Source organism: Pristiophorus japonicus, chromosome 9 (assembly GCF_044704955.1).
Source record: "Pristiophorus japonicus isolate sPriJap1 chromosome 9, sPriJap1.hap1, whole genome shotgun sequence".
Taxonomy (NCBI): domain Eukaryota; kingdom Metazoa; phylum Chordata; class Chondrichthyes; family Pristiophoridae; genus Pristiophorus; species Pristiophorus japonicus.
Genome location: NC_091985.1, coordinates 180,753,948 through 180,781,933, shown reverse-complemented (window position 1 = coordinate 180,781,933; position 27,986 = coordinate 180,753,948). Strand labels below are relative to the sequence as shown.

The window sequence follows — 27,986 nt, the reverse complement described above, 5'->3', positions numbered from 1 at the left end:
TTGTAACCTGCGCCTAATTTTTTAATGTGTAGAACAGGTTTTTTCAGTTCTACAAAAATCTTCACTTGCTCCATTCTAAGTTAGTTTGAAGTACGTTTTCACTGTGGAAACTTTCAAATCAGGCGTCAGTGGCCGGACACGCCCCCTTTTGAAGAAAAAATTCTGTTCCAAAGTGGAACTGTTCTACCTGACTGGAACTGTTCTACCTGACGAGAACTGCAGAAAAAAAAAATGTGGAAAATTGCGATTTCTAAGATAGTCCGTTCTCCACCAGTTGCTCCTAAAAATCAGGCGCAAATCATGTGGAAACTTGGGCCCATAGTGTTTACCATGGCTATGCCCATCATTGCTAATATCCCGCTTTTTCATCCAAAGTTCCCTTTTATTGTGATAAACCTCAGGGTCTTAGACTCGGGTACAGCCAAGGCCTGCAGTGTCAGATGTGTGATTATATTAATCCAAAGTGTACGTGTAGGCACACATGCACAAACGCACATTATGAGAGGGCACCCTGGAGTTCTCCTCTTACACAGGAACATAGTTCCCCATCCTGTATGATTGTCACAACTTGTACTTTCCTCTGGGGCGGGTGATGGGTTCCTAGTTTCTTCCTTGTCCTTGTAGAATCATAAGGGTGGTGGTGATCACGTTTATATACATTCTGTTGATAAAACACATCTTGAATATTTCAGGTTTTGAGTTATATTCATGCCATTTCTAATCCTACCGGATTGTTTGCACCGTTTCTCTGGGCATGTGACCTTTCCCAGTTCCATTTTATTATATCAGGTACCCCTAGTATTACAAATATTAATCCTAGTCCCCAGAAAAATCCATCTATCAATGCATCCTTCCACTCCTTATATTCTTTGAGCTGGGACCAATGTTTCCATCGGACCCCACCTTTCATATTTACGCATGCACACATGCCTCCGCTAATCAGTACCTCATAGTGTCCGTTTCATCAAAGGGTGAATGCAGGTTTTTCTGGTAATACCCTAGCCATTACCCTTGCCCCCACCTCGGGTACTGCCGCCAGGAGTTTGGTTCCTTTATCCTCAGCTTCCTCTTTCTGCTTATCTCGCACTTCCTTTCAACTGCCCATTCAGTTCCATTACACACTTCCTAATTCTATCACATAAACATCCAAACTCTACTCCTCCCTCATGGAGTTTCATTGCTCGTTCAGTCATTTGTTGGTAAGGAGTGAGTCCTGTTGTACGGTTCAGTGTAGCACGCAGTCTCATCAATATGGTGGTAGGAGTTCCGGCCATGCCTGTCCAGTTCCCTGGATTGCTTTACTCAGGGAGGTTTTAAGTGTTCTATTCATTCTTTCCACCATTCGCAAACTCTGGGGATGGTAGGGGATGTAGAATTTCTGCTTAATGTTCAGCATTTTACAAGTTTCCTTCATTACCTTTCCAGTGAAATGAGTCCTTTGGTCCGAATCTATCTGAATGGGAATCCATCTAAAAATTACCTCTTCCACTAATATATGGGCTACTGTGGTTGCGATGCAATTGCTGGTGGCGAATGCTTCCACCCACCTTGTAAACTGGTCAATAATCACCAAGCAGTACTTCCTTCCCCTGGAGTTTATTAGTGGCCCAGTAAAATCAATCTGTATGTTTTCCCATGGTCCCCGTGGGCGAGGTTGGTGCGCCATCCTTATTTTTATCGCTTTTCCCAGAGTATGTTGGGCGCACGTAACACAGTGCTAACAAAGATTTGCAACGTCGTGCCCAATTCCCGTCCACCACCAATCCCGTGAGATATTGGCTATCATGGCGTTACGCCAGGCATGGTTAATGACACGGTGCAACTCCATGAACATTTGCCAAATGCAGGAGCGGGCCAGCATCTTTCTGTCCTTTCTACACACAGAGTCTATACCAGGTGATCCTCCCTTTCTCTCCCATTCTGTTCTTTCTTCCTCGTTCGTACCTGCGTGCAGTTTAACTATGTTTATGTCCTCCTCTGTGGTAATGCTACAGTCCCACTATTTTTATGTCTGTGGATGTGGCCGCTTCTCGAGCAGCATTGTCCGCAGCCTCATTTCCACACTGTATTTTGTCCACTACTCGTTGATGGGCCTTTACCTTTATCATTGCTGCTTTAGCTGGTTTGCTGGCTGCTTCTAATAGTAATTATATACATATATCGTGTTTGATGGCCTCGCCACCAGAGGTAACAAACCCTCTCCTTTCCCATGCTACCATGTAGTCATGTACTACCCCAAAGGCATACCTACTATCTCTATATATATTCACTGTCTTTCCCTCTGCCAGTAATAAGGCTTCCGTTAGTGTGGTTAATTCTGCTACTTGGGCGGAAAGACCTCCATCAGGCGCTCCCTGCCTCACTACCTCAAGATGCTGATTTAATACCTCCCACCCTGTACGTGGGTAGCCGTTGACATACCGTCAGGATCCGTCCACATACAATGCGAGGTCTGGGTTTTCAAGGGCTACCTCACTTACATTCCCTGGGGAATCTTCACATTCTAATGCGTTACACTCGTGGGACTCCCTCCTAGTGAGTATTCCTTCTGCCGGGTTTTCCCCGGTGACTCTGACTATCTTTACTGATTCATCGAGGGGCAGTAAAATGGCTTCCCACTTCACTCGGTGGACATTGGAGACCACCTGGAGCTTTCCAGTATTCAACATTTTGCCTGTTATCATGATAGGTTTGCTGACCTTGACTTCCCGTGTGGCGCAATCTAGTGCAGCCACACATCTGGACAAGCCCGCGGCTAGTGGTGATTGTTGGGTTGAATAGTAAGCTATGAGTCTCATTCTGTCCCAGTGCATTTCTGTCTCTAATCAGAGAAAATGGCATTTTTAGATTCTTTCCAAACTTACTATTTTTATTTTCCTAACTGTTCAGAATTATTTATTTTAGAAAGGTTTCCAAACGCAAGATTTTCCAATACAACCAAAATGTTTATCAAGGAAAATATCTCAAAATCCCAATTCAAATACTGTGCTGCCAATCTTTTTATTTATATCTCTTTTACTGAACTAGAAGCTTTCGCATCATTTAAAATAAGATTCTACACAAAGGAAATGAGGGCGGAGCTTCCCCCAGCCTGTAGCCTCGAGAAACCCTCGCAGGATTTTTTTGAAAAGACATCACACTCTCCCTTCTCCTTTCTTTATCTCACTCAGACTAAGTTTATTACCTTTTAATCCAATGTAACCAATGATTACATGTTTTTTTTAAACAAGTAATTGGGCGACTCAGCTTGCAATAAACAAATTGAAAAGACAACAGTTTGTTTACAATTCTAATTGATTTAAAGTGAGACCACACAGTTTTAATTGAAGTTTTATCTTTTGTTAAACACACACAACCTTTGTACATTTCCTAGATCCGTAACTTATCAAAATAAATTCACATCTGTGTTTCTAACTTAAAGTGGCATTCAATTCGAGGTACACAATTCAACTTCTTCACATTTCTTAAACTTCCCTCATCTAGGACAACACTACAAAGAGTTAAAAACTTTCAGCTCTCTGCCCGAAAAAGTGGGTGGAGTTAGAACAAACACACAGATGCACCAGTTTTCTTTTAAAAGACCGGCTTCCAGACAAATGAAAAATTCACTAACTCCCACCTCAAATATTCTAGAGTCAGGAAAACTTCCACGCAACCCACTTTCATTCAACAAAGCTTATCTTTCTCTTCTTCGGCACAAAAGCTGAAGCTTCTGTGTCGGTGTTATATTCTTCTTCGATCTACCCACTCTATCTCCTACTCTATCTCCTACTCTTATTTTGCTCAATTCCTCTAATTTAGACCTGGCCATGGCCTTATATTGCAAATATTGACTGACCACCATCAAACCTGCTTTGGCCTTCATTTTATTTGCCTTTCTCCCACGATAATGTTTGTTTTGCGGGGTCTTCTTTGGGATTCCATCCGTCACTTAACATAGTAACTATTAATTTTTTATGGTCGTCGGCAAAATACCTACTCAGCAAACTGCCCAGCCCCTAATCTAGCATATCTTTGAATGTCATCTATGTTTGGTACGTCTACCCCTCCATTGGTTTATTGTCACCTTTAACCTGGTTTCCTCGAACCTAGGGTCTGCAATTACAAACCTACGGAGCTGATCCTACTTTGATAATTACTATTGTGACCTCTTAACTACCCTCATTCTTTTACACCATTACAAGTTCGGACACCCCAGGCGACCGACAAGTTTCGCGCCAGATTACATCGGATTTATGAGAGGTATTTAAAATATATTCACCCGTGATGGTCTGCAAACATCCATCTGTCTTTCGCCCGGGAGCATCCTGCCCACTACGCCATTTGATGTGGAGTATGACAAACTCAACACAGGTCTGTTGTGAAGAAAATAATTGTTTAATCACTTGATCAAGGGAGACACGGTGTACATCAGTTCCTTAACTGGGTGCCTTCCAAACTATTCTCGTTTGAACACATTTGGAGCTGCTTCTCTGCACAGAATTTTTGCAAAGTCATCATTTACATTATCGTTGGTCAGTCTTTCTACCACATGACAATATTTTTTGCTTTGTTACAGATTGTTTAATTTTAAACGTTGTTAATTGTTCCAATATCCCACTTGGGTATTAACAGATGCATCCTGTATCCTGCCACTAACAGGAACTTATTTATTAGGCCTAAGACCTTAGTTCTGATTAACAGGAAATCATATCATTGTTCTACAGTTGCACCTGATAATTATGCTACATCATCTTATTTTTTGGCTGGCTAGCATAATGCGTGTTTAAGTCTTTAATCGCCCCTTCAGTCATGTTACTGTAAATTTTACAGTAGACACCTCAAATCGCTGGAGAAACACCACCACGTTGTCTCCGCAAGATCCTGCAAATCCCCTGGGAGCGCAGATACACCAACGTTAGTATCCTCGATCAAGCAAACATCCCCAGCATCGAAGCACTGACCACACTTGACCAGCTCTGTTGGGCGGGCCACATTGTTCGCATGCCTGACACAAGACTCCAAAAAGCAAGCGCTCTACTCGGAACCTACACAGCAAGCGAGCCCCAGGTGTGCAGAGGAAATGTTATAAGGACACCCTAAAAGCCTCCTTGATAAAATGCAGCATCCCCACCGACACCTGGGAGTCCATTGCCAAAGACCACCATAATTGGAGGAAGAGCATCCTGGAGGGCACTGAGCACCTCGAGTCTCATCGTCGAGAACGTGCAGAAAACAAGCACAGGCAGCGGAAGGAGTGTGCGGCAAACCAGACTCCCCACCCACCCACCCTTTCCTTCAACGACTGTCTGTCCCACCTATGACAGAGACTATAATTTCCTTATTGGACGATTCAGTCACCTAAGAACTCACTTTGAGAGGAAGCAAGTCTTTCTCAATTTCGAGGGACTGCCTATGATCATGATGATAATTTTAGTTCAATGTGGGTGGGAGGGAGTGTAAGTGAGACAGACAGTGAGTGAGACAGACAGTGAGTGAGACAGACAGTGAGTGAGACAGACAGTGAGAGAGACAGACAGTGAGAGAGACAGACAGTGAGAGAGAGAGAGAGAGAGAGAGACAGTGAAAGAGAGACAGTGAGAGAGTCATGAAATCAAAAGGCAAGATGCAGAATAGAAAGCCTGTTTCTGTAGGCCACAAAATGAAATGATAAGGTACTGAAATGTGTCTATTTGGTTTTAAACTTCCAACATGGCAGTCATCCCTCTGCAGGCTATCCTGTGTGTGTGTGTGTGTGAGAGAGAGAGAGAAAAAGCTGAAGTTTGTGTGAGAAGTGGTCAGGTGTCTTATCACCTGCTGTTGTATTAAACCCGATTGATTTCATTCTGGCCTCGTCCACATGTAATGCTGCTGTGTATCACTTTATTTCACATCAATATAGGGAGTCAGTGAGATATTGAAAAATGTACTTTGTGGATGACTTTGTCTATCCCATCCAAATCCAGACAAGACAAACAGCCAGTGAGAGAGAGAGATGAAATCATAGGGCAAGATGCAGAATGGAAAGCCTCTTTCTGTAGGCCACAAACTGTAATGATAAGGTACTGAAACATGATTGTTTTTGATTTAAACTGCCAACCACAGCAGAGGAATGAGAGAAATCAACTTGCAATCAATGCTGGCAGTGTTTGCAGGCTGGCCTCTGTGTGTGTGTGTGTGTGTGTGCGCGCGCGGGAGAGAGCAAATGCTGGTTTGTAAGCAGGGCCTGTCTGTGTTCACGTTACCTGCCATGTGCATTGTTACTGCATCTCATGTCTCAAACAAAATCACTGTGTCCTCTGGTTCACGATCCGTCCGCCAATGGGAACAGTTTCTCTCTATCTACTCTGTCTACACCCCACATGATTTTGAACACCTCCAGCAAATCTCTCCTCAAACTTCTCTGCTCTAAGGAGAACAACCCCAGCCTCCCCAGTCTATCCAAGAAACTGAAGTCCCTCAGCCCTGGAACCATTCTTGTAAATCTTGTCTGCACCCTCTCTCAGGCCTTCACATCCTTGTCAAGTGTGGTGCCCCGAATTGGACACAATACACCAGCTGAGACCAAACCAGTGTGTTATAAATTTTATTCATAACTCACTTGTTTTTGTACTCTATGCCTCTATTTATAAAGCCCAGGATATTGTATGCTTTTTAATCGCTTTCTCAACCTTCCCTGCCACCTTCAATGATTTATGCACATATATCCCGAGCTCTCTCTGTTCATACACCCACTTTAGAATTGTACCCTTTAGTTTATATTGCCTCTCCTCATTCTTCCGACCAAAATGTGCAACTTTGCAAAAGGCAAGATGCAGAACAGAAAGCCTGTTTCAATAGGTCACAAAATGAAAAGATGAGGTTCTGAACAGTGACTTTTGGTTTTAAACTTCCAACAAGGCAGGCATTCCTCTGCAGGCTGGTGTTAAGTTTCATCTGCCACGAATAGATAAGATACTGAAAAGTGTAATTCTGCTTTTAAGCTGCCAAACAGAGCAGAGCAATAAGACAAATCAACATTGTTTCATTGCTGACAATATTGTGTGGCAATTGCTTAGGCTGGCAAATTGCAGATTCTGTGAGTGTGTTTGTCACTTGTGGTCCTGAGCACCACACTCACTCACCAATCCCCAACCCACCCCACAGCCCCTTGTGGTCTTTAGCTCCATACTCACACCATCCAATCCTCTGCCTACTCCACCAGCCCCTTGCGGTCCTGAGCTCCACACTCACTCACCAATCCCCAGCCCCTTGTGGTCCTGAGCTCCACACTCACTCACCAATCCCCAGCCCCTTGTGGTCCTGAGCACCACACTCACTCACCAATCCCCAACCCACCCCACAGCCCCTTGTGGTCTTTAGCTCCATACTCACACCATCCAATCCTCTGCCTACTCCACCAGCCCCTTGCGGTCCTGAGCTCCACACTCACTCACCAATCCCCAGCCCCTTGTGGTCCTGAGCTCCACACTCACTTACTCACTCACACACACAGGAACCGAGCTGGCGAGCTGCAGCCCCCGTTCCTCCTTCCCTGCACCATGTGCCTTTGCTGCCTGCCTGCTGCAGCCTGCCTGGGTGTGTCTGTGAGCAGCAGCACAGCCTGTGAGCGGCTGCAGTAAATGGCCACACACAGCAGCTGGGCGGGAGAGACCCCGCTCTGCAACAGAAGCCGCGCCCAATTAAATTCACAAGTCCACCGCAAAGCGTCATTATTTTGCAAAGTGATATTCCATTGAGAAATGCTATTCCAGTGAAAGGACTAATATATTGTAAAATGCTGTTCCATTGCAAATGACTTCAATGTTGAAAAGTCTATTCCATTGCAAATCAATAATACAACCATAGACATCTATGGCACAGAAGGAGGCCATTCGGCCCATCCATCCCGTGCCAACTCTTTGCAAGGAGGAGTCAGATAGTTCCACTCCCCGGTCCTTTACCTGTAGCCGTGCAATTTTTATTTTTCCTTCAGGTACTTATCGAACTCCCTTTGGAAAGCCACGATGGAATCTGCATCCACCACACTTTCATGTAGTACATTCCAGATCAAACCCACTCGCAGCATAAAATAGCTTTCTCATCTTTGGTTCTTCTGCCAATCACCTTAACTCTGTGTCCTCTGGTTCTCGTCCCTTCTGCCAATGGGAACAGTTTCTAGCTACTTTGTTGTGACCCCTCATTATTTTGAGCATCTGCAGGGAATCTCCTCTCAATTTTCTCTACTCTATGGCGAATAAGCCCAGCTTCTCCAGTCTATCCATGTAACTGACGTCCCTCATCCCTGCAACCATTCTTATAAATCTTTTCTGCACGAAGGCCTTCACATCCTTCCTAGAGCACGCTCCCATGAGTTGGACACAATACTCCAGTTGAAACCGAACCAGTGTTTTTTTAAAGGTTCATCATAACTTTCTTGCTTTGTACTCTATGCCTCGAATTATGAAGCCCAAGGTTCCATCTACTTTTTTATCCACATTCCCAATCTATCCTGCCACCTTCAACAATATGAGCAATTATACCCCAGGTCTCTCTGTGCACGCACTTCTTTAGAACTATACACTTTAGTTCATATTGCCTCTCCTTGTTCGTCCGACTAAAATGCATCACTTTGCAATGTTCAGCGTCAAATGCTCCGAGTGTGGGAATGGATTCACTCAGTCAGAGAGTTGTTGATGCCAGTTCATTGGATATATTAAAGAGGGAGTTAGATATGACCCTTACAGCTAAAGCGATCAAGGGGTATGGAGAGAAAGTAGGAAAGGGGTACTGAGGTGAATGATCAGCCTTATCTTATTGAATGGTGGTGCAGGCTCGAAGGGCCGAATGACCTACTCTTGCACCTATTTTCTATGTTTCTATGTTTCATCCAACCTGCTGACACACCAGCGAGTTCACAAGTGACTGCAGGGGTTGGATTCTGCTGTTAGTGTTGCTGTTAATCACATCCTGGACTGAACGATGTTCACTCTAAGACAGTTGGGCTTTGTTGCTGCTGATGTGAATAACCCCTATAACTGGTCTGGCTGGAATCAGAGTGGTTACGGCACAGAAGGAGGCCTTTCGGCCCATCGAGCCTGTGCCAGCTCTCTGCAAGAGCACATCAGTTAGTCCCACTGCCCCGCCCTTTCCCCGTTGCACTGCAAATGTTTTCCTTCGGATACGTATCTAATTCTTTTTGAACGCCCCGATTGAATCTGCCTCCACCACCATTTCAGGCAGTGCATTCCAGATCCTAATCACTCGCTGCGTAAAAACAATTTTCCTCATGTCGTCTTTGGTTCCTTAGCCAATCACCTTGAATCTGTGTCCTCTGGTTCTCGACCCTTCCACCAATGGGAACAGCTTCTCTCTATCTATTCTATCTAGAACCCTCATGATTTTGAACATCTCTATCACATCTCACATCCTTCTCTGCTCTAAGGAGAACAACCCCAGCTTCTCCATTCTATCCACATAACTGAAGTCCCTCATCCCTGGAAACATTCTTGTAAATCGTTCCTGCATGCTCTGTCAAACAACTGTCAAATAAATCAGCTTTGTTTCCCACATACAGTGAGTCAATTGTTTGATGTCACCAAGAGGAGAATAATTGATGTCCTGTTACCGACTGTTCCATTTTTAAGCCTTTTCTCCATTGTTAAAGGAAGACTTGTATTTATATAGTGCCTTTCACGTTCTCGGGACATCCTAAAGCCCTTTACAACCAATGAAGCACCTTTTACTCGCAGTCGCTGCTGTAATAGTTGAAATGCCGCAAATCATGCACAGACAGCAAGCTCCCACACATGTGATGATGACCAGATAATCTGTTCGAGTGATGTTGGTTAAGGGGTAAATGTTCGCTAGGGCACCGGGGAGAACTCCCTCCTTCTTCGAATAGCGTCAGGGGATCTTTTACTCCCACTTTGGAGGTCAGCTGGGGCCTTGGTTCAACGTTTCACGTGAAAGACGGCACCTGACAGTGCAGCGCTCCCTCTGTACTGCATTGGAATGTCAGCCTAGATTTTATGCTCAAGGGACGTGGACTTGAACCCATAACCGACTGACTCAAAGACCAGATTGCTACTACTGTGCCACAACTAATGCCTCATTACTCCAGATTATTTCAGTTCTCTTACCATCGGTTATTCTCATGGACAAGTCCGAGCTCCCCGTACCTTCCAGAGCTCCTCTCCTAGCCTAGGGAAGGTATTGGTAACACACCTGTGTACCTGCCCTGGGAGTGTTTGATGGGACAGTGTAGAGGGAGCTTTACTCTGTATCTAACCCCGTGCTGTATCTGCCCTGGGAATGTTTGATGGGACAGTGTAAAGGGAGCTTTACTCTGTATCTAACCCCGTGCTGTACCTGCCCTGGAAGTGTTTGAAGGGACAATGTAGCGGGAGCTTTACCCTGTATCTAACCAGTACTGTACCTGTTCTGTGAGTATTTGATGATACAGTGTAAAGGAGCTTTAATCTGTATCTCACCTAACCCATGCTGTAGCTGCCCTTGGGTGTGTTTGATGGGACAGTGTAGAGGAAGCATTACTTTGTAACTAACCCGTGCTTTACCTGCCCTGGGGGGTTTTGATGGAACAGTGTAGCGGGAGCTTTATTCTGTATCTAAACTGCTGTACCTGCCCTGGGAGCGGTAGAGGGGACCGTGTAGAGGGAGCTTAACTCTGTATCTAACTCGTGCTGTACCCGACTGGAGACTGTTTGATGGGACAGTGTAGGGGGAGCTTTACTCTGTGACTAACTCATGCTGTACCTGTCCTGGGAGTGTTTGATTGGACAGTGTAGAGGGAGCTTTGCTCTGTGTCTAACCCGAGCTGTTCCTGTCCTGAGAATGTTTGATGGGCCAGCGTAGAGGGATCTTTACTCTGTATCTAATCTGTGCTCTACCTGCCCTGGGAGTGATTGATGGGAAAGTGTCGAGGGAGCTTTACTCTGTATCTAATACATGCTGTAGCTTTCCTGGGTGTGTTTGATGGGATAGTGTAGAGGATCTTTACTCTGTATCTAACCCGAGGTGAACCGGCCGTGGGAGAGATTGATGGGACAGTGTCAAGGGAGCTTTACTCTGAATCTAACCAGTGCCGTACCTGCCTGGGAATGTTTGACGGGACAGTATACATAAGAACATAAGAAATAGGAACAGGAGTAGGCCATACATCCCCTCGAGCCTGCTCCGTCATTCAACAAGATCATGGCTGATCTGATCATGGACTCAGGTCCACTACCCTTATCCCCTTATCGTTCAAGAAACTGTCTATTTCTGTCTTAAATTTATTCAATTTCACAATTTCCACAGCAGCAAATTCCACAGATTTACTATGATCTGAGAGAAAAAATTCCTCCTCATCTCAGTTTTAAATGGGCGGCCCCTTATTCTAAGATTATGCCCTCTAGTTCTAGTCTCCCCCATTAGTGGAAACATCCTCTCTCCATCCACTTTGTCAAGCCCCCTCATAATCTTATATGTTTCGAGAAGATCACCTCTCATTCTTCTGAACTCCAATGAGTAGACGCTCAACCTACACAACCTTTCCTCATAAGTCAATCCTCTCATCCCCGGAATCAACCTAGTGAACCTTTTCTGAACTGCCTCCAAAGCAAGTATATCCTTTTGTAAATATGGAATCCAAAACTGCACGCAGTATTCCAGGTGTGGCCTCACCAATACCTTATATAGCTGTAGCAAGACTTCCCTGCTATTGTACTCCATCCCCTTTGCAATAAAGGCCAAGATACCATTGGCCTTCCTGATCACTTGCTGTAACTTTTGTGTTTCATGCACAAGTACCCTCAGGTCCTGCTATACCGAGGCACTTTGCAATCTTTTTCCATTTAAATAAAAACTTGCTCTTTGATTTTTTTTCTGCCAAAGTGGATGACCTCACACTTTCCAACATTATACTCCATCTGCCAAATTTTTGCCCACTCACTTAGCCTGTCGATGTCCTTTTGCAGATTTTTTGTGTTCTCACACATTGCTTTTCCTCCCATCCTTGTATCATCAGTAAACTTGGCTACGTTACACTCAGTTCCTTCTTCCAAGCCACTAATATCGATTGTAAACAGTTGGTCTATAATTTCTTGCTTTTTGTCTGCCTCCTTTTTTTAAATAGGGGCGTTACATTTGCAGTTTTCCAATCTGCTGGGACTTCCCTAGAATCCAGGGAATTTTCGTAAATTACAACCAATGCATCCACTATCCCTGTCGCTACTTCTCTTAAGACCCTAGGATGCAAGCCATCAGGTCCAGAGGATTTATCTGCCTTTAGTCCCATTATCTTAGTGAGTACCACCTCCTTAGTGATTGTGATTGTGTTAAGTTCCTCCCCCACCCCCATAGTCCCTTGACTACCCACTGTTGGAATATTGTTAGCGTCCTCTACCGTAAAGACTGATACAAAATATTTGTTCAGAGTTTCTGCCATCTCCATGTTCCCCATTACTAATTCCCCGGTCTCGTCCTCTGAGGGACCAACATTTACTTTAGCCATTCTTTTCCTTTTTATATACCTACAGAAATTCTTGTTATATGTTTATATATTTTGTGCTAGTTTACTTTCATAGTCTATCTTCCCTTTCTTAATCATTATTTTTAGTCGTTCTTTGCTGGCTTTTAAAAGCTTCCCAGTCTTCTGTCCTCCCAGTAGTTTTGGCCACTTTGTAAGCCCTTGTTTTTAATTGGATACCATCCTTTATTTCCTTAGTTAAGCCACGGATGACTATCTTTTCTCTGACACCCTTTCCTCCTCATTGGAATGTATTTGTCTTAAGATTTGTGAAATAGCTCCTTAGAGGGAACTTGACTCAGTATCTAATCCGTGCTGTACCTGCCCTGGGAGTGTTTGATGGGACAGTGCAGAGGGAGCTTTACTCTGTATCTAACCCGTGCTGTAACTGCCCTTGGAATGTTTCATGGGACAGTGTAGAGGGAACTTGACTCTCTATCTAACGCATGCTGTATCTGCCGTGGGAATGTTTGATAGGACAGTGTAGAGAAGCTTAACTCTGTATCGAACACATGCTCAACCATACTGGAGAGTTTTTCATGGGGCAGTGCAGAGGGAACTTTACTCTGCATCTAACCCGTGCTGTACCTGCCCTGGGAGTGTTTGATGGGGACAGTGTAGGGGGAGTTTTACTCTGTACCTGCGCTGGGAGTCATTGATGGGAACCTACCAGTGTCCATTCTCATTCTTGTTGAAGATGTTGGATCTTCTCCCCTGTTTAGACCTTCAGCCATGGTGTTGACAGGCGTTCCCAGATTCTGATGCTCTGTAATAAATATATTAATAGGAGGGTTAGATGGAAATATTAAAATGGGAAGGAGGACGTTGCCTTGCTGAACATGATATCAAGTCCCTCCTCCCCCATCAGTACAACAGCGGTTAGCTCTGGGATCGAGTCATTTCCCAAGTGTTACAATCAACTCTCCACATTAGATGTGACACAGACAGCTGCCCAGTGAAATCCAGTAAGTCCCACTGATCTCCACAACCCAGTTCCAGACAGGCGCCCGTCGGCCGAGACTGTGCGCTGGGAGCACCCTTTGGCGAGATTTAATCACAGTGCAGGCTCAAACTAGCCTTATTCCTGAGGTAGAGAATATTCAGCAGGGAAATGTGGAGTAGGTAATTATTGATGAATTAAATGATCCTTCTCTCGGTTTTACACAGTCTGATGATATTGTATTATTTTTATTCGCAGATTTTGTTTAATATTTTTGATTTGTTGAGTTGTGATATTAAATTATGGCATTTTATGAATATTATATCTATCCACATACACAATATATAGCTGCATTTGGCAGGCAATATAGCGGGCAAATCCCCTGGGAGGACAGGTGCACCAACATCAGTGTCCTCACCCAGGCTAACATCCCCAGCATTGAAGCGCTGACCACACTTGATCTGCTTCGCTGGGCAGGTCACACAGTTTGCATGCCAGACCACAAGGACCCCTAAGTAATTGCTCTATGCGGAGCTCCTTCATCGCAAATGAGCCAAAGGTGGGCAGCGGAAACGTTACAAGGACAAACTCAAAGCCTCCCTGGTAAATTGCGACATCACCACTGACACCTGGGAGTCCCTGGCCGAAGACCTCTCAAGGTGGAGAAAATGCATCCGGGAGGGTGTTGAGCTCTTCAAATCTCAATGCCGCGAGCGTGAAGAGGTCAGGCGCTGACAACGGAAGGAGCGTGCAGCAAATCAGTCCCAGCCCCCCTTCCCCAGGGACTGTCTGTCCCACCTGTGACTGGGTCTGTGGCTCTCGCATTGGACTGTTCAGCCATCAAAGGACTCACTTTAGGAGTGGAAGCAAGTCTTCCTCGATTCCGAGGGACTGCCTATGATGATGATGATGATCATCATCATGATCATGATGATATAGCTGGAAGTAATTCCTCTGGTCTCTATGGGCCGAGACATTGTCCGTGTGTTCATGGAGATGTGACCCGTTTGCTGCTTCTATTTGAATATATTGACCATATCTCTCATGGTGTCAGCACCTGACTAATGAGCATGTAGGAGGTGAGGACATTTCCCACTGTTCCACTGATATTAACAGCAGAATGAATTGTGTACCTTCAATCAAGGGGTACATAACATTGATTTGTTTCATTAACATTAGATGTCTTACAATCTCGAAATACCATAAATAATTGGTAGATTGAGCTGCTGTTTTACAATCACAATTTTCCACTTGTGCGTGTGCAGACACACTTTCACCTACGTTAACTGTCAGTCAATTCCTTTCTCCACTGTGGAAATGCAAGTGATTCAATCTTGGATCAGTACTTTCTCCAAACAGTAGTTGAAGTTATTCTTCGGCATTAATTTGTAAGGAGTTAGGAAACAGCAGCAGGGTTTTGGATGTGTGCAAGTTTACAGAGGGTGTAAGAAGGGAAACCGGCCAGGAGAATGTTGGAATAGTCAAGTCTAGAGATAACAAAGGCAGAGATAAGGGTTTCAGCAACAGATGGTTCACCTGTTGTTGTTCCTCAGTCTGCAACCCCTGTTCACTTCCAACTGTAGACTGTCATGTATCTCACATTACTGTATATAACTGTATCTTACCATGCTATACATGAATGTAACTGGATATGACGTGTAACAATAAGCATACCTTACCACCAGGAGTGCACTTGCAGGAGACACTCCATACCTGTCCGACTGTGGTATATAAAGGGAGGTCTCAGGCAAGTGCAGCACTGGAGAGCTGGAATTAAAGGTGCAGGTCCTGAGTGACTTTGACTTTAGCATGTGTCTCGTGTAAGTCAGTACATTAGAGTCAGGACTTACAGTGGCGACGAGTTACGGGATCACAGAATCCACAGAATGGCTACCAACAGCTCAGATGAGAAATACAATGCTGGAGACAATTGGGATGACTTTATAGAAAGGCTCCAACAAAGCTTTGTGACCAAAGACTGTCTGGGCGACGATAAGGCAGACAAGAGAAGAGCCTATGTCTTGACCAGTTGTGGCTCGAAAACATACGCTTTAATGAAAGACCTGCTGGCACCCGAGAAACCAGCAAGCAAGTCGTTTGAGGAGTTGAGCACACTGGTGAGAGACCACCTGAATCCAGCGAACAGCCTACATATGGCCAGGCATAGGTTCTACAAATACAGATGCTATGTGGGCCAAAGCATACCCAACTTCGTGGCGGAACTTCGGAGGCTGGCTAGTTCATGAGTTCCCCGATGAACTAAGGAAAGAAGTACTGAGAGACTTTTTTATTGAAGGAATAGGCCACGCAGGCATATTCCAAAAGCTTATAGAGACTAAGAACTTGACCCTAGAGGCAGCAGCACTGGTCGCACAGACGTTCTTGGCAGGCGAAGAAGAAATGAGGCTGATCTATACTTCGGGTATGACAACCAACGAGGCATCAGAACAAGGGGTTCACATTGTGAAACAAACACTACCCTCACACAAAGGCAGGAAAGCAGGCCTTCAACAGCAGACAGTGGCGCCAGAATCCATCAAAATCAAGGGCCACATGAACGGCCGATCACACCTTATCAACCCACAATGCGAGCAATCAACAACAGATTGAGAGAAGCTCAAGAGAGATCAGCCACACGCAGCTCATCCTTCGGAAACAATGGAAACGGTCTGTGTTGGAGATGTGGGGGAAGGCACTCAACCAGGGTGTGTCGATTTCAACATGCCGTTTGCAGAAACTGCAACTACATAGGGTATCTGGCTCGCATGTGCAGAAAAACAGCAGCTCGGCTGGTATACGAATCGGAAGGGTCAGAAAGCAGACCAGAAGACGGTTGAAACAGTGCACGGGGTGCCGAGGTACAGCGGGTTAACACGATCAATGTCCACTGTTCTTACACCAAGACGCCTCCAATTATGATGAGGGTTCTACTCAACAGGATACCCGTCAACATGGAACAGGACACGGGGGCCAGTCAATCCCTCATGAGTGTTCAACAATTTGAACAGCTGTGGCCGCACAAAAGCAACAGACCAAAACTCACAAAGAACGACACCAAACTAAGGACATATACTAAAGAAATCATCCCAGTCCTTGGCAGCGCCATGCTCTCAGTCACACACAAAGGGATGGTGCACCGACTTTCCCTGTGGATTGTCCCCTGGGATCTCCCAGCCCTGTTGGGGAGTAACTGGCTAGCAGAACTTAATTGGAAATGGGATGATGTTCACGCCATTTCGTCAGAGGAACGGATCTCCTGCTCAACAGTTCTAAGCCGTTTTGAACATCTCTTTCAGCCAGGTGTGGGCACCTTCAAAGAGGATAAAGTTAGAATCTACATCACACAGAATGCCAGACCGGTCCATCACAAGGCTAGAGCTGTGCCTTATGTGATGAGGGAAAAGATTGAAAACGAACTGGACCGGCTTCTGCGGGAAGGCATAATTTCTCCCGTGGAATTCAGCGACTGGGCAAGCCCCATCATCCCAGTCATGAAGCCTGATGGATCCGTGCGAATCTGTGGGGATTACAACTCTACCATAAACAGAATCTCCCTACAGGACCAATACCCACTGCCCAGAGCGGAGAACCTATTTGCCACGTTGGCTGGCGGAAAACTTTTATCGAAACTTGACCTCACATCTGCGTATATGATGCAAGAACTGACCGAAGAGTCTAAGCTACTCACCCCCATCAACACACATCGAGGCCTTTTTGTGTACAATCGATGCCCATTCGGCATCAAGTCAGCAACTGCTATATTCCAGCGCAACATGGAAAGTCTGCTCAAGTCCATCCCGGGGACGGTTGTGTTTCAAGATGACATACTCATCACGGGCAGGGACACCAACTCTCATCTCCGCAATCTTGAGGAAGTACTAAGTCAATTGGATCGGGTAGGCCTAAGAGTTAAGAAATCCAAGTGTCTGTTTCTCGCGCCTGAGGTTGAATTTTTGGGCAGAAGGATTACTGCTGATGGAATCCGCCCAACCAAAACCAAAACCGAAGCGATTCGCCTGGCACCCAGGCCCCGGAATGTCTCGGAACTGCACTCCTTTCTCGGGCTACTCAATTACTTTGGGAACTTTATGCAGAACTTGAGCACGCTGCTGGAGCCTCTCCACGTGCTACTCAGAAAGGGATGCGATTGGTTTTGGGGGGACGCCCAAGAACGTGCCTTCAATAAGGCACGCAACCTTCTATGTTCCAAGAGTGTTTTAGACTTTTTTGACCAAGGTAAAAAGTTAGTCCTTACGTGTGATGCGTCAGCGTATGGCGTCGGGTGCGTTTTACAGCACGTCAATGATGCAGGTAAATTGCAGCCCGTTGCTTATGCCTCCAGGTCACTTTCGCGGGCGGAGCGCGGGTACGGTATGGTTGAGAAGGAGGCGCTCGCGTGCGTGTATGGTGTCAAAAAGATGCACCAATACCTTTTCAGGGCCAAGTTTGCGTTAGAAACCGACCATAAACCCCTCACATCCCTACTATCCGAGTGCAAGGCAATCAACGCCAACGCCTCGGCGCGCATTCAGCAGTGGGCACTCATGCTGCCGGCTTACGACTACACGATAAGGCACAGACCAGGTACGGACAACTGTACCGACGCGCTTAGCAGGCTACCCCTGGCGACCACAGAAGGGTCTGACGAACAGGACTGAGAGATGGTCATGGCAATCAATGCCTTTGAATCCACAGGTTCGCCCATGACGGCTCGTCAAATCAGAGCCTGGACAACCAGCGACCCCACGTTATCTCTAGTTAAAAGATGCGTTTTAACCGGTGACTGGGCAGAGGCTCGCGATGCCTGCCCAGAGGAGGTCAAACCCTTCCATAGGCGCATGCATGAACTCTCACTACAGGCAGACTGCCTGATGTGGGGCAGCCGAGTAGTTATGCCCTTACGAGGCAGGAAGGCGTTTGTCCGCGAGCTCCATCGCGAGCACCTGGGGATCATCCTTATGAAGGCCATAGCCAGATCTTATGTCTGGTGGCCTGGCACTGATGTGGACTTGGAGCTCTGTGTCCATCGGTGCACCATTTGTGCCCAACTCAGTAATGCCCCCAAGGAGGCCCCCCAAAGCCTCTGGCCCTGGCCCACCAAACCGTGGTCGCGGGTGCATGTAGACTATGCGGGCCCATTCATGGGCAAAATGTTCCTCGTAGTCGTTGATGCATTTTCAAAATGGATCGAGTGCAATATTTTAAACTCGAGCACCACCTCCACCACTGTGGAGAGCCTTAGAACCATGTTTGCAATGCATGGCATTGCTGACATATTGGTCAGTGATAATGGTCCGTGCGAGGGGAGCGACCTATCAAAAGCCCAGCGGGAGATCGAGAGCCAGCGGCAGTTGGTGAGAGGGGAGCGGCCGATAAAAGGCCCAGCGGGATCTCGAGTACCAGCGGCAGTTGGTGAGAGGGGAGCGGCCGATAAAAGGCCCAGCGGGATCTCGAGTACCAGCGGCAGTTGGGGAGAGGCGGGAGCAGTGTCGGAGCGGCCTATAAAAGGCGTACCGGTGCAGCTACAGCGGGAGAGAAAGCAAAATAGAAGTAGAAAGGAATCAAAAAGTGACGTCACAGCCAATGGGGTAAGTGATTGGCTGGTGATTGGTGAGTAGCTTTTCTTTTATTTTTTATATCAGTAAGTGAACTTTAGCATTGTATTACCAATTTAAGGGTATCTAAGGTTAAGGCATGGCAGGAGAGCTCGGTCACGTGATATGCTCCTCCTGTACCATGTGGGAACTCGGGGACCCTTCCGGTGTCCCTGGGGGCTACGTGTGTGGGAAGTGTATCCGCCTCGAGCTCCTGACGGTCCGCGTTGCGGAATTGGAGCTGAGGGTGGATTCACTCTGGAGCATTCACGATGCTGAGAATGACGTGAGTATCACGTGTAGTGAGTTGGTCCTACCGCAGGAGAAGGGTCCACAGACAGATAGGGAATGGAAGACCAGCAGGAAGAGCAGTGCAAGAAAGATAGTGCAGGGGTCCCTGTGGTCATCCCCCTGCAAAACAGATACACCGTTTTGAGTACTGTTGGGGGGGATGACTCATCAGGGGAGGGCAGCAGCAGCCAAGTTCATGGCACCATGGCTGGCTCTGCTGCACAGGAGGGCAGGAAAAAGATTGGGAGTGCGATAGTGATAGGGGATTCGATGGCGAGGGGAATAGATAGGCGTTTCTGCGGCCGCAACCGAGACTCCAGGATGGTATGTTGCCTCCCTGGTGCAAGGGTCAAGGATGTCTCGGAGCGGATGCAGGACATTCTGAAATGGGAGGGAGAACAGCCAGTTGTCGTGGTGCACATTGGTACCAACGACATAGGTAAAAAAAGGGATGAGGTGCTACGAAAATAATTTAAGGAGCTAGGAGCTAAATTAAAAAGTAGGACCTCAAAAGTAGTAATCTCGGGATTGCTACCAGTGCCACGTGCTAGTCAGAGTAGGAATCGCAGGATAGCACAGATGAATACGTGGCTTGAGCAGTGGTGCAGCAGGGAGGGATTCAAATTCCTGGGGCATTGGAACCGGTTCTGGGGGAGGTGGGACCAGTACAAACCGGACGGTCTGCACCTGGGCAGGATCGGAACCAATGTCCTAGGGGGAGTGTTTGCTAGTGCTGTTGGGGAGGAGTTAAACTAATATTGTAGGGGGATGGGAACCTATGCAGGGAGACAGAGGGAGACAAAAAGGAGGCAAAAGCAAAATACAGAAAGGAGATGAGGAAAAGTGGAGGGGAGAGAAACCCAAGGCAAAGAACAAAAAGGGCCACTGTACAGCAAAATTCTAAAAAGGACAAAGGGTATTAAAAAAACAAGCCTGAAGGCTTTGTGTCTTAATGCAAGGAGTATCCGCAATAAGGTGGATGAATTAACTGTGCAAATAGATGTTAACAAATATGATGTGATTGGGATTACGGAGACGTGGCTCCAGGATGATCAGGGCTGGGAACTCAACATCCAGGGGTATTGGGGAAATTGATGGGATTGAAGGCCGATAAATTCCCAGGGCCTGATGGACTGCATCCCAGAGTACTTAAGGAGGTGGCCTTGGAAATAGTGGATGCGTTGACAGTCATTTTCCAACATTCCATTGACTCTGAATCAGTTCCTATGGAGTGGAGGGTAGCCAATGTAACCCCACTTTTTAAAAAAGGAGGGAGAGAGAAAACAGGGAATTATAGACCGGTCAGCCTGACATCGGTAATGGGTAAAATGATGGAATCAATTATTAAGGATGTCATAGCAGCGCATTTGGAAAATGGTGACATGATAGGTCCAAGTCAGCATGGATTTGTGAAAGGGAAATCATGCTTGACAAATCTTCTGGAATTTTTTGAGGATGTTTCCAGTAGAGAGGACAAGGGAGAACCAGTTGATGTGGTATATTTGGACTTTCAGAAGGCTTCCGACAAGGTCCCACTCAAGAGATTGATGTGCAAAGTTAGAGCACATGGGATTGGGGGTAGTGTACTGACATGGATTGAGAACTGGTTGTCAGTCAGGAAGCAAAGAGTAGGAGTAAATGGGTACTTTTCAGAATGGCAGGCAGTGACTAGTGGGGTACCGCAAGGTTCTGTGCTGGGGCCCCAGCTGTTTACACTGTACATTAATGATTTAGATGAGGGGATTAAATGTAGTATCTCCAAATTTGCGGATGACACTAAGTTGGGTGGCAGTGTGAGCTGCGAGGAGGATGCTGTGAGGCTGCAGAGCGACTTGGATAGGTTAGGTGAGTGGGCAAATGCATGGCAGATGAAGTATAATGTGGATAAATGTGAGGTTATCCACTTTGGTGGTAAAAACAGAGAGACAGACTATTATCTGAATGATGACAGATTAGGAAAAGGGGAGGTGCAAAGAGACCTGGGTGTCATGGTACATCAGTCATTGAAGGTTGGCATGCAGATGCAGCAGGCGGTTAAGAAAGCAAATGGCATGTTGGCCTTCATAGCAAGGGGATTTGAGTACAGGGGCAGGGAGGTGTTGCTACAGTTGTACAGGGCATTGGTGAGGCCACACCTGGAGTATTGTGTACAGTTTTGGTCTCCTAACCTGAGGAAGGACATTCTTGCTATTGAGGGAGCGCAGCGAAGGTTCACCAGACTGATTCCCGGGATGGCGGGACTGAGCTATCAAGAAAGACTGGATCAACTGGGCTTGTATTCACTGGAGTTCAGAAGAATGAGAGGGGACCTCATAGAAACATTTAAAATTCTGACGGGGTTAGACAGGTTAGATGCAGGAAGAATGTTCCCAATGTTGGGGAAGTCCAGAACCAGAGGTCACAGTCTAAGGATAAGGGGTAAGCCATTTAGGACTGAGATGCGGAGGAACTTCTTCACCCAGAGAGTGGTGAACCTGTGGAATTCTCTACCACAGAAAGTTGTTGAGGCCAATTCACTAAATATATTCAAAAAGGAGTTAGATGAGGTCCTTACTACTAGGGGGATCAAAGGGTATGGCGAGAAAGCAGGAATGGGGTACTGAAGTTGAATGTTCAGCCATGAACTCATTGAATGGCGGTGCAGGCTAGAAGGGCCGAATGGCCTACTCCTGCACCTATTTTCTATGTTTCTATGTTTCTATTCAACATTCAGGAAGGATAGAATAAAAGGAAAAGGAGGTGGGGTAGCATTGCTGGTTAAGAGGAGATTAATGCAATAGTTAGGAAAGACATTAGCTTGGATGATGTGGAATCTATATGGGTAGAGCTGCAGAACACTAAAGGGCAAAAAACATTAGTGGAAGTTGTGTACAGACCTCCAAACAGTAGTAGTGATGTTGGGGAGGGCATCAAACAGGAAATTAGGAGTGCATGCAATAAAGGTGCAGCAGTTATAATGGGTGACTTTAATATGCACATAGATTGGGCTAGCCAAACTGGAAGCAATACAGTGGAGGAGGATTTCCTGGAGTGCATAAGGGATGGTTTTCTAGACCAATATGTCGAGGAACCAACTGGGGGGGAGGCCATCTTAGACTGGGTGTTGTGTAATGAGAGAGGATTAATTAGCAATCTCATTTTGCGAGGCCCCTTGGGAAAGAGTGACCATAATATGGTGGAATTCTACATTAGGATGGAGAATGAAACAGTTAATTCAGAACTGAAAGAAGGGTAACTTTGAAGGTATGAGGCGTGAATTGGCTAAGATAGATTAGCGAATGATACTTAAGGGGTTGACTGTGGATGGGCAATGGCAGACATTTAGAGACCGCATGGATGAATTACAACAATTGTACATTCCTGTCTGGCGCAAAAATTAAAAAAGGAAGGTGGCTCAACCGTGGTTATCTAGGGAAATCAGGAATAGTATTAAAGCCAAGGAAGTGGCATACAAATTGGCCAGAAATAGCGGCGAACCCGGGGACTGGGAGAAATTTAGAACTCAGCAGAGGAGGACAAAGGGTTTGATTAGGGCAGGGAAAATGGAGTACGAGAAGAAGCTTGCAGGGAACATTAAGGCGGATTGCAAAAGTTTCTATAGGTATGTAAAGAGAAAAAGGTTAGTAAAGACAAACGTAGGTCCCCTGCAGTCAGAATCAGGGGAAGTCATAACGGGGAACAAAGAAATGGCAGACCAATTGAACAAGTACTTTGGTTCAGTATTCACTAAGGAGGGCACAATCAACCTTCCGGATATAAAAGGGGTCAGAGTGTCTAGTAAGGAGGAGGAACTGAGGGAAATCTTTATTAGTCGGGAAATTGTGTTGGGGAAATTGATGGGATTGAAGGCCGATAAATCCCCAGGACCTGATGGACTGCATCCCAGAGTACTTTAGGAGGTGGCCTTGGAAATAGCGGATGCATTGACAGTCATTTTCCAACATTCCATTGACTCTGGATCAGTTCCTATCGAGTGGAGGGTAGCCAATGTAACCCCACTTTTTAAAAAAGGAGGGAGAGAGAAAGCAGGGAATTATAGACCGGTCAGCCTGACCTCAGTAGTGGGTAAAATGATGGAATCAATTATTAAGGATGTCATAGCAGCGCATTTGGAAAATGGTGACATGATAGGTCCAAGTCAGCATGGATTTGTGAAAGGGAAATCATGCTTGACAAATCTTCTGGAATTTTTTGAGGATGTTTCCAGTAAAGTGGACAAAGGAGAACCAGTTGATGTGGTATATTTGGACTTTCAGAAGGCTTTCGACAAGGTCCCACACAGGAGATTAATGTGCAAAATTAAAGCACATGGGATTGGGGGGTAGTGTGCTGACATGGATTGAGAACTGGTTGTCAGACAGGAAGCAAAGAGTAGGAGTAAATGGGGACTTTTCAGAATGGCAGGCAGTGACTAGTGGGGTACCGCAAGGTTCTGTGCTGGGGCCCCAGCTGTTTACATTGTACATTAATGATTTAGACGAGGGGATTAAATGTAGTATCTCCAAATTTGCGGATGGCACTAAGTTGGGTGGCAGTGTGAGCTGCGAGGAGGATGCTATGAGGCTGCAGAGTGACTTGGATAGGTTAGGTGAGTGGGCAAATGCGTGGCAGATGAAGTATAATTGGATAAATGTGAGGTTATCCACTTTGGTGGTAAAAACAGAGAGACAGACTATTATCTGAATGGTGACAGATTAGGAAAAGGGGAGGTGCAACGAGACCTGGGTGTCATGGTACATCAGTCACTGAAGGTTGGCATGCAGGTACAGCAGGCGGTTAAGAAAGCAAATGGCATGTTGGCCTTCATAGCGAGGGGATTTGAGTACAGGGGCAGGGAGGTGTTGCTACAGTTGTACAGGGCCTTGGTGAGGCCACACCTGGAGTATTGTGTACAGTTTTGGTCTCCTAACTTGAGGAAGGACATTTTTGCTATTGAGGGAGTGCAGCAAAGATTTACCAGACTGATTCCCGGGATGGTGGGACTGACCTATCAAGAAAGACTGGATCAACTGGGCTTGTATTCACTGGAGTTCAGAAGAGTGAGAGGGGACCTCATAGAAATGTTTAAAATTCTGACGGGTTTGGACAGGTTGGATGCAGGAAGAATCTTCCCAATGTTGGGGAAGTCCAGAACCAGGGGTCACAGTCTAAGGATAAGGGGTAAGCCATTTAGGACCGAGATGAGGAGAAACTTCTTCACCCAGAGAGTGGTGAACCTGTGGAATTCTCTACCACAGAAAGTAGTTGAGGCCAATTCACTAAATATATTCAAAAGGGAGTTAGATGAATTCCTTACTACTAGGGGGATCAAGGGGTATGGCAAGAAAGCAGGAAGGGGTACTGAAGTTTCATGTACAGCCATGAATTCATTGAATGGCGGTGCAGGCTAGAAGGGCTGAATGGCCTGCTCCTGCACCTATTTTCTATGTTTCTATGTTTCTATGTTTCACCAGCGCAGAATTTCGCGATTTTATTGTTGACCACGGTATAAATCATGTTAAGATGGCACGTTTCAAGCCAGCCTCCAATGGCCAGGCGGAGCGAGCATGCAGATCATTAAACAAGGCATTATCAGAATCCAAGGTTCCATGCTGCAGAGCCACCTGTCGCGACTGCTGCTGGCATACAGATCTCGTCAGCATTCGTTGACTGGGGTTCCCCCCGCGCAACTATTGATGAAACGAACCTTAAAGACCAGGCTCTCGTTAATCCTCCCAGACATGCATGAAATTGTTGAGGCTAAGCGTCAAAAGCTAACTGAGTACCATGACCGAAATTCGAGGGGGAGGTGGAATGAGATAGAGGACAAAGTGTTTGTGCTACACTATGGCCGGGGTCCCAAATGGCTTGCAGGGACAGTAACAGACAAAGAGGGAAACAGGCTACTGGTTGTACAAATGGACAATGGCCAAACCTGCCGGAGGCATGTAGACCAAGTAAAAAGTAGATGCACTGAAAACACTGAAGAACCAGAGGCAGACTACAATGTGGAACTCACACCACACCTGATGGACAGACAGGTGGAACAACCTGAGGAAAGGGCAGTCTCAACAGACAGCCCAGACGAGATACCAGCAATCACACCAAATGAAAAACAAGCACCAAGGCAAACAACTGAACCACAACTAAGACGCTCCACGCAAGAGTGCAGACCACCTGAGAGACTGAATCTATAAAGGCAATAAGACCTTGGGGGAGGGTGATGTCATGTATCTCACATTACTGTATATAACTTATCTTACCATACTGTTGTAGGGCATTAGGCACCTCTGATATATATATATATAAACATGTATGTGTTTAAAATGGTAGCCAAATATAAAATGGCTGTCAGGGGGCTCCTCCAAGCATGATGGGAACTCAGTTCGTCAAGCAATGCTGACTGAGGCTGACTGAGCAATGACCCTGTGAGGCCTGGTACCAGGAATGTCTTGGATCAACAGCTTGAGACAAGATAACCATAACAAACCATTATAGTGCCTGGAACGGAATGTCCTTAATCGATGACTCCAGATGGAGTGCTTAGCAACCATGTTGAGATAGCTCAGCAAGGTCACAGCAGAGCCCCCGAGTAACAGAGATAAGGGGGCCTGCATCACATCACAGGGTCATGAATCAGCCCGAGCTGACAGGAACCGAACATACAGCCCCCCGATGTACCAGGGGAATTCTATTGGGTTAAAGAAACCGATATGTAATCTATAATCGTTATGATTGGATTGTGTCCAGCCGCTGTGGGCTGAGTAACTGGAATTAACTGCTGTAAAACATATAAATATTGATGGTTTTCTTTGTTCAGCGGAGAGAGGTGCCTGGACTTAGACCAGAGGCTTCCTCCCCACCGGCGTAATAAAGGCCGTTTTGGCGTTGGAACCGATCTTGAGTGTTGAGTGATTCTTGTGAGAAAACATTCATGCTAACAATACTATACATGAATGTAACTGGATATGACCTGTAACAATAAGCATACCTTACCACCAGGGGTGTACTTGCAGGAGACACTCCATACCTGTCCGACTGTGGTATATAAAGGGAGGTCTCAGGCAAGTGCAGCACTGGAGAGCTGGAATTAAAGGTGCAGGTCCTGAGTGACCTTGACTTCAGCATGTGTCTCGTGTAAATCAGTACATTCGAGTCAGGACTTAACATAGACCTTTCTCTGTCACTCCATAATTTATCTAATTATGTGAGACAGAAAATGAGATAAATATTTATGAAGTGATGTAGACTCGGACCCTCTCTGAAATGTCTCTTCAGTCCACCAGGACCAGTGTGTTTCTGTCAAAGGGTCTCTCTCTCTCTGATCTTTCTCCCCAGACCAATGTGCATCTGAGTCAATGGGACTCTCTCTGACCTTTCTCCCCAATCCATCCCCAGGACCAGTGTATATCTGAGTCAATGGAAATATCTCTTACCTTTCGACCCTGTCGATCTATGGAAGCTCTGTGAATCGGAAGCGTTCTCTCTATTTGGTGCTCTCACAATCATGGACTGGTCCCCTCAGTCTACAATCCCTGTTTACTTCATTCACCAGGATATCTAATTATGACAGGGCAGAAAATGAGAACAACATTGACGGTGTGAAGTAGAATGTGACTTTAACTTACCCTGTAGTTATTGGTAGAAACAAAACATTGAAATAAAAATAATTCCATAGTCCGCAGTTGGAGACTCCAGGAGCAGCTCACATATTGGGGACTTTCTCCGCTATCTGCCCATTCCTTTATATTCTTGGCTGAAGCCCATCCAGGACACACCCGCCAAGTCTCCACCTGCCTTTCTTTCCCTCGGGTTTTACTTTCTCTCAGTGACACCTCAGGCAGAGAGAGAGCTGACAGACAATATATTCAGCTCAGACAACTCAGCAACTTCCCTGGAGCGTTGGCCAGCTTTAATGACACTGATTAACAGCGGGTTTCTACCTCCCACTATCTGGGGCTCTCTCTGTGTCCGGAGAGACAACAATGAAGATCCAACTCGCTCTCAATTCCTGTCTGAGTATCCGCCACATCTGGAGAGGGACCGGAAAATATTCCAGTGACCGCCCGCCTTCTGTGAGCTCAGAGCCCCGCCCCTGTAACCCGGGCAACCATCCTGTACCTGCCCGTCACTCACACACCGGCCCCGCCCCCGTAACCCAGGCAACCATCCTGTGTCTACCCGTCACTCACACACCGCCCGCGGGACACAACACGCAGAGCCCGCCCACCTGGATACCAGCGATGGGAGGACAACAATCCCCCCCGGGCACTGCCTGGGACTCAGGGTTCTGTGCTGGGGCCCCAGCTGTTTACATTGTATATTAATGATTTAGACGAGGGGATTAAATGTAGTATCTCCAAATTTGCGGATGACACTAAGTTGGGTGGCAGTGTGAGCTGCGAGGAGGATGCTATGAGGTTGCAGAGTGACTTGGATAGGTTAAATGAGTGGGCAAATGTGTGGCAGATGAAGTATAATGTGGATAAATGTGAGGTTATCCACTTTGGTGGTAAAAACAGAGAGACAGACTATTATCTGAATGGTGACAGATTAGGAAAAGGGGAGGTGCAACGAGACCTGGGTGTCATGGTACATCAGTCACTGAAGGTTGGCATGCAGGTGCAGCAGGCGGTTAAGAAAGCAAATGGCATGTTGGCCTTCATAGCGAGGGGATTTGAGTACAGGGGCAGGG

At 46.2% G+C, this 27,986-nt stretch overlaps 1 long non-coding RNA gene across 1 annotated transcript; it reads right to left on the bottom strand.

The window, feature by feature from the left end:
- On the bottom strand, positions 1 to 27,985 carry LOC139273363 (uncharacterized). Its single transcript, XR_011595084.1, has 5 exons — positions 27,522 to 27,985; positions 26,728 to 26,851; positions 13,158 to 13,253; positions 4,262 to 4,355; positions 1 to 661 (listed from the first exon to the last, which is right to left on the bottom strand). It is a non-coding gene; the product is annotated as an uncharacterized lncRNA (long non-coding RNA).
- Position 27,986: the final 1 nt, after the last annotated feature.